Raw genomic sequence first — 6,000 nt, forward strand, 5'->3', positions numbered from 1 at the left:
CAGATACTACTAGTTGCTGGGCACTGCCCCATTTTATCCTAGCCGCCAAATCCTTTTCTAGCATGTCTAAAGTATAACATCGACAATCCACAGTCCATTCGTCATAATTTTGTGGCACATCAACAGAGCAACCATCATCAAGCTTTGCAGTAAACTCAGAAAAGTGAACACACAGCCTAAACGCAGCTTCTACATTCATTCTACGTGTACCAACAAAACAAATAAAAGAGACACATGATAAGCTTGTGCCCCCAAAATCTACGAACTATAAAATAGAGTGCAAATTGAAAGAGGGATTGGGGATTGTGCCTTACATTGGAGGATCTCAGAGGGGATCATGGCCTCCTCCACTGGAGAGCGGCGCCGAGCCTCCTCTTAGGGTCCAGTCGAAACCCTAGCCTGCTACAGCTTGAGCGCAGGGAAGGGCACCGGATGGGGAGGGCGACGGACTGGAGGGCAGGGGAAGAAGGGGAGGGCAGCGGAGACAGACGGCGGTGGAGGGCTGGAGGCCGTGGCCGGCGGTGAAGCACCGGCGAAGATTCGGCGGACGGGAGCGTCGCGCTCACGCGACTGCGAGTCGCGGCCGCGACGAACCGAAGAAGCAACGTACGAAGGAACAGGGAGAGAGGAGATCGTTATGTTTTAGATGCAAGGGGTAATTTGGTCATTTTAGGTTTCAGGGAGAGGTGAAAATATTTCAGAAAAAATAGAAATAACTAAAAATACCTGAAATTCTAAATTTTGAAGCAATTCGCATGTTTAGTCCTATTTTTTGAAAGACACACGAATTGAGTTTTAAATCTTGAGAGGCATGCGAATTGAGTCATAGATATTGAAATTTCTCACTATCGATAGCACAGGCGCAGGCACAGGCCGCCCGCCTCACTCACTGGCGAAGCCCCACGAGGGAGATGGCCGGAGGCTAGGCGGCGGCACTGAGAGGCTGCGCCGTGGTGCTGGTTGACGCGGCGGCTGTGCTGCTGCGGGGCTACGCCGCAGCCCGCCGGACTGCGGAGGGCGCAGGCGCAGACGTTCCGGCCTGCTGCCATCGCCGGCGGCGGAGGTCGGATTGGCACTCAGTTTTTTTGGTTGTTTCACTTCCTTGTGTCTTGATGTTATTTGAATGGGTCGTTCTTCATTTGCCCCTTTACAGGCATAGTACTACCCCACGTGTGCTCACATTTACTGATTCCAATTGATGTTGGAAGCTTCAATCTACCGGTATGTGATTTTTGACTCGTTAGATCTGCTATGTGATTTGATTTTTTGTGTGAGTTATAGGCTTAGATGCAGGTTGTTTTGTACTAAAATGAGTGTTAGGGTTTGATTTGTGTTCATGTAGAGGCAATAGTAGTATTCTAATGTGTTTTTCTCCTATTTTGTTGTACTCAAAATTGTGAAAAAAGGAGTGTGGAGTCAGATCCCTTTGGGTGCTTTCGTGATATTCAAGTTCCTGTGATTTTTCCCGGCTCATTTTATTGGAGATTAAATTAGTCATTCACTAAAAGGTTGGAGCTAGATTGCTTGATATTATTCTCTTTCTGAAAAAGCAAGATATATACACTCAACCTACGGATCTTATTATCACACACTCTCTTTTTTGTGATGGAATCCAACCTTTGTTTGCAACTAGCTATTTGGAGGCAACGATTGAATGTTCTTGACCAAAATTGTGTGTTGGAGCTGTAAGTTGACAAGCATTTTCTGCAGTCTGTAATGTGTGCATGTTCCAACGAAAACCTATGATTATTGTGTTCGATTGATCTCCTCCACATGCAGATGCAGCGCTTCCTCCTGCATATTTTTAACAGTGTGAGATAACCAATGCGTTTGGGTGCCTTACAGAAGCAGGTTACTGGCTAGTATTAATTTGAGATCCTTTTCTTGTGCTAATTAACAACACCTTCATGAGTAGGAGTATTTAATTGATCATAAGAGAGTATGCACGTAATTGGAAATTGACACACATTCATGCTGGAGAAGTGATCGAGCTAGCTCTCAAGCTCTGAATATGGTTTGGTCAGGATCGTCGGAGAAGACTACAGAAGTTAGAACAGATGTCGATAATACAATGCAAGTTTTTGTGCCTAAGTGCATTGTGGTGATGTGTGGTTTTTGTTTTTTTATTATTTTCCTTTTTATTTTCATTTTTTTCTAGCATATCTGTATTTCTGCTGTTTTTTTTTCAGTTTTTGTAGTTGTTGCTGCCTTTTTTTTGTTGTTCTGTGGTCTTTCTTTTGTTTTTTTTCTTGAATTTAAGGGCTTATCTTTTTCTTTTTTTAGCACAGTGGTTTTGTCTTTTTTTTGGATTTGTTTTAGGCTATTTGTGGGCCTTTCTTCAGGCTTCTCTTTTTTTGGATGTGGCATACCATTCTGTGTGAGTGTGAGTGTGTCTCTATTTGTGTTTGTTTTATTGTGTGTGTTTGCTTGGGTCTGTGTGTGGCCGTTTGTGTGGGTTTCTGTCTCTCTCTCTCTCTGTGTGTTATTTAGTTTTCTCTAGGTTGTTTTTGACTTGAAATTTGAGTTGTTTCGGTTAATTTTTGTTTTATATCTGACAGTTGCTTGCAAGTTCTTTGATGTGATCATACTATGTAGGTTAGTTTTATTTTTTTTTTGTTTTTGTGCGTTTTTTTGTGTTTTTGTGTCTATGTGTATTTGGTTTTTTTCTCTATTTTAGGTATGTGTGCGTGTGCGTGTGCGCGTGCGCGTGTGCGTGTGTGTGTTTTTGTTTGTTTGTTTGTTTGTGGGTCTGTGTAAGTGTGTATGTGTGTGTGTTGGTGATTTTGTGTGTGTTTGTAAGTCTAGGTGTGTCTGTTTCTATTTGAGATTTTGTGTGTTTTGTTTTTTGTTATACCTAATTTTTTAAGTGTATATCTTTTAGTCTCTGCGGGTGCTTTTCCATTTTTGGTGTTTTTGTTTGTGCATTTCTTGCTCTTTGTGTTTTTATTTTATCTCTCTCTCTCTCTCTTTGTTTGTGTTTGGTTGTGTGTGTTTTTGGGTCTTTCCAGTACCTGTTGTTGCTACTAGAAAGCAGAGTGTGGGTATGTGTTTGCTTTCTCTCTCTCTCTCTCTCTCTATTTTGTGTACTTGTGGACTTGCCACAATTTAGCTCTTATGCTGGGGTTCAAGGATAGATTTCCCTTATGCCTCTGAAGTTCTGTGTAAATGAGACTAACTTTACCTTAGAATGAAATAGGTAGTTCTTTTGTGTTGATTCTTGTGATGCTCTTCTATTCTGACAAGTTTCAAGGATAGCCTCTGTATAAGCACAGACCAAGCAAGTTTTGTGTAGCAATTGAGGAGGCTTTCCTTGCTAAGCTTATTTTTTATCTCGAAATGGATGGGGTATGATCACCGCGAAAGTCTATAAATAAGCAGTCTGACGCCAATGGTTTTCAGGAATATGCTGCTTCCAATAACGAGCAACACTACCAATCTACATAAGTCCTAGGCAATTGAATGCGGTGTTCAGTGTGAAGCTACTTCCTTTGATACATCTTTTGATACAGCTGCAATTTAATTTGATGATTTGCAGGTTGTTTGGCAAATCAGCACTATGTTGTGATAGCTGTGGTAATCGCCTAGCATCCAAAGTTTCAAAGAAAACGAAGCAAGGGGTGAGCATGTGCTTTGCAGGCACTGAGAAAGGTATATGGCTAACCTTTTTGAGTTGTGAGATACTTCATCTCTGGTGTTCTCTACACATCCTCTTTCTTTCAATGACTCATGTGTATAACCATTACTCTCCGGTTATTGCAGTTAAAACAATAATCTTTGCGTCGAGCCTCCACCGCCACCAGTGTGGCGTCCACCGGGTCAGTCACATGCTGAAGCGGACATCCACGCGCACCACGCCCGCAGGCACCGGCTGCAACACGTAGGCCATCTGTACGATGTCCAGCCGCTCCTACCGGCTCGGCATGGTCAGCACGCCCACGAGCAGGCTAATTGATCTCGGCGTTGGCGACGGTGGAGACCTTCTCCTCGTCAATGCCCGACGTGACGGAGTAGCAGCCACCGTCGTCAGTGCCCACACGACTGTAGAGCACGCCGAGGCTCTGGGAACGGGCATGGGAGGAGCTGAGGTTGGGGAGCGCCAACAGTAGAGCGAGAAGGCCCAGCGGCACCAGGAGGAGGTATGGCGTGCAAAGCGACGCGGTGTGGAGGTGGAGCCTATGCGAAGATGTAGTTGTAGTTGACTGTTGTTGAGTTTTTGATGTTTTATGCTAGTACTAACGGGTTTTGTAAAATCTGACAGATTTTTTATTGCAGAACTGTCACTTTTTGTTGTTACACGTGTTAGCTTTAGATTAGTCAAAAAATTGACAGATTTCTGTTTGAAAAATCTGTCGCCAGATGAATAGACAGACCCAGCACTAGCACGGTGCTGGCACGGCACTAACAGGCACGGCCCTATCAGGCACGCGTGCCAGCCGTGCCGTGCCGAGTAGGGCTGCCGTGCCAAGCTCCAGACACGGGCACTACACTAAGGGCGAGAATTAGTGTCGTGCCGTGCCCAAGGGCACGGCAGCCCGCCAGTGAACATTAGTGTAGTGTCGTGTCCAGGCACTAACACTATAAAAACATGCAAAAAACTCATAAAAAATAGCAAATTCAATGAACTTCTCAGAATTTGAAAATAGAAAAACATGCAGAGATCACAAAGACACAAACATAACAAAAGAAGGGGGCTGTGTAATGGCTGCCTCATTAAAAACCTATCTAGGTAAAACTCACCCTTGTGAGAAACCCTAGACAGGGAAAAAGAGTGCAGCCAGCCCCAGATTAATTGTTCATTACATCAACCAAGGTCCAAAGCATCCACATCTAGAGTTTTAACATTACAGAACCATTACATAAATGAAATGACTAATCAAGATAAAGCTCTTCAAAGGCAGCCTCCAGTTCCTTGTCCTCCACCATATGTTGTAGCCTTGATTCAGCAGCTTCCCAATCCTTGATGCATGCCAGTGCCTCCACAGTCTCAGGATTCAACCTTCGCCGCCGTTCTTCAAGGATCCTACCACTTGTGCTAAAAGTAGATTCTGAAGAGATTGTAGAAACAGGCACACTAAAAATGTCTTTAGCTAGGGTAGAAAGAACAGGATAAGTTAGTTTATGCTGATGCCACCAATGCAAGAGGTTGAAGTCATCATCATACTGACTGACAGTGTCACAATCCAGATAGGATGTGAGTTCAGATCCAGTAGATGAAGAAGCAGTTGCTGCATGAAGCAAGGTAGTAGCAGGAATACTCCTGGACATATCAAGATTAGGAGGAAGTACATCATCATCATCATCATCATATATATCAGCCCAGGCTGTTTTTTTCTTACCAGATAGGCTTGGAGGGGCAGCCGTTTTCTCCCTAACAGAACCATACAGATCATCATATTTATGATATAGTTTGAAAAGCAGGGTTCTAGTTTCAGCCAACTTATTACCATAATCAGCATCAGTAAGCAAATGTAACTTCCTAAGCACAGCATTGAAACCTTTAATTTTAGCTCTAGGATCCAAGATAAATGCAATGCAATACAAATGAGGTATGGTTCTCCAGTATTTATTGTACTTATCAATCATAGGTTGCACAACACATCTAATATGTTCATCATTTTGATACTTATGCAGGTGTAAAGCAATCTTAACAATATGATGAACCATAAGTGGAGCAGTAGGATAGTACAGACAAAGCAACTGTTGAGTCATAAAACAGTTCAAGGAATGCCAATATTTTAGTTGCCATAGCCCAATGATCATGAGTCAAAAGAAAGGGAGCATTTCTAGCTCTAGGATAATTAGACTCAATAAAAGTATAGAAAATTTCCTTGTGAGGCATCAAATGTTTCATCATCAGATATGTAGAGTTCCACCTGACATCCATGTCCAATCCAAAAGTCCTAGGTCTAACAGAAGAAGCCATGCAGTAACTTTTGTATGCAACAATTCTTTGGTTAGAAGCATTAAGCCATGATATTGCAGTTCTAAAAGCATCAAGCA

Source organism: Sorghum bicolor, chromosome 1 (genome assembly GCF_000003195.3).
Source record: "Sorghum bicolor cultivar BTx623 chromosome 1, Sorghum_bicolor_NCBIv3, whole genome shotgun sequence".
In the NCBI taxonomy this organism is placed as follows: Eukaryota; Viridiplantae; Streptophyta; class Magnoliopsida; order Poales; family Poaceae; genus Sorghum; species Sorghum bicolor.